Here is a 1,581-nt window from a genome sequence, read left to right on the forward strand (position 1 = left end):
AAAAAAGTTTATGGATTTAAACAAAAAAAAGCAAAAAAAATCATTTGCTGCGTGAGAGAAAACACATACACGGATGAATTGGTGACTACAAAAACTAGGTCGTGCTTTTCACGTATCAAAAACGTTTGGTCTCAACTCCCCTAGAACGCTAAAACCTCTCAAAATTACATAAAAATATATACTGACAAACTAAAGCTACACTGCCGCTCGTGGTATTTACGAACAAAAAAGGGTAAATCTAGTTGATCCCTCCACATGCGCTGCAAACAAAGTACGGGAAAAGTAAACAAGCAGCGCAGCGCGTCTCTCTGACACTCTTCCGTGGCCCACGCCTTCAAAACTATGGGCCGCAGTTGCATGTAACACAACTAGAAAAGGTCTAACACGCATGACAACGCCAAATCATCCGTGCACGAAAATGAAAGACAACACAAATCGAACGGTGAAAGAGTTAGATGTGAGGTAACTAATTTTCATCTAGATGTGAATTAGCAAAACCGTTATTTATTATTGGCAATGATCGGTTAACTAGCAAGCTAGTAGTACATAACACTGCAAGATTACTCGTGAGGCAGGCCCTTAGGAGGAAAGCACGGCTTAGGACATTTCTCGAACACAACCACCAGGGGCAGCCCCTGCCACCCTTTTTCCTTAACTACCAGCCACCACTTTTTGTTATATTTGTACAACACCAGATCACGGCTCATGTTTGCACCCCGGGGCGTAGCACGATGTCAGCTTGTATGCGCCGTGATGCCTCTCGACGCGAAAAATGAACTTTTGGTCCCTGCCATCTGTCAGCACGTCGCTCCCCTCCGTATTTATCAAGTGGCCGACGGTCACATGCAAATTATGCGTGAGTGATACCTGCGCCGATGTACCACTGGAGACGCTGCTTGCACTTGTTGACGGTGTCGCCGAATTCGATCACGACGTCAGTCGAGAGGCGGGGTGGTGCCTCCTTGTCGGAGCCGTTGGTCGCCGCCGCCAGTTTGATCGACACAGCCACGCTTCTACTGCTGGTGGAGTCGTCGCATGGTGCCAGATTCACGTTCCTAGGGCACCCGGACTTCCATATATATAGAGCTATGGTTAACACATTGACCATTCAGTAAGAGGTCCACCGGCATGAGATTGTACAAGTTGTCACCTGTTAGCTCATGATCTTCTGTGTCATAGATCGGTTGTGATTGAGCTCGCGTAGCTTGACATGGGGCGGTCAACTCCAAGGCCATGGCCAAGCCAATGAGTGGGAGCATGACCAGGAAACGCGAGTGTTCCATGGCAATGAATGTATTTACTCGCGGTCAAGTTGGTGTCGTTGCTTTGTTGCTCGGGGCATCCAAAGAGGTACAATTATATACTAGATGGTGCGGTGAGCAACATTAATTTGCTAGCATTTACATACGATATATGTGCATAGTACTTTGAGAATGTAGGTGGATCTCATTCGATGTCCTAGTTTCAGTTCTTTCTCCTACAATATTTTTCGTAGATAAGTCTCATTAGTGTCATATATTTTTTTCTTTGATCAATTTATTCTCTGTGCATAGGCAGGCAGATATACAATGCTCCATATAT

At 45.5% G+C, this 1,581-nt stretch overlaps 1 pseudogene; it reads right to left on the reverse strand.

The window, feature by feature from the left end:
• Positions 1-560: 560 nt before the first annotated feature.
• Positions 561-1,283, reverse strand: LOC123068014 (alpha-amylase/subtilisin inhibitor-like; annotated as a pseudogene).
• Positions 1,284-1,581: the final 298 nt, after the last annotated feature.

This window comes from Triticum aestivum, chromosome 3B (genome assembly GCF_018294505.1).
Source record: "Triticum aestivum cultivar Chinese Spring chromosome 3B, IWGSC CS RefSeq v2.1, whole genome shotgun sequence".
In the NCBI taxonomy this organism is placed as follows: Eukaryota; Viridiplantae; Streptophyta; class Magnoliopsida; order Poales; family Poaceae; genus Triticum; species Triticum aestivum.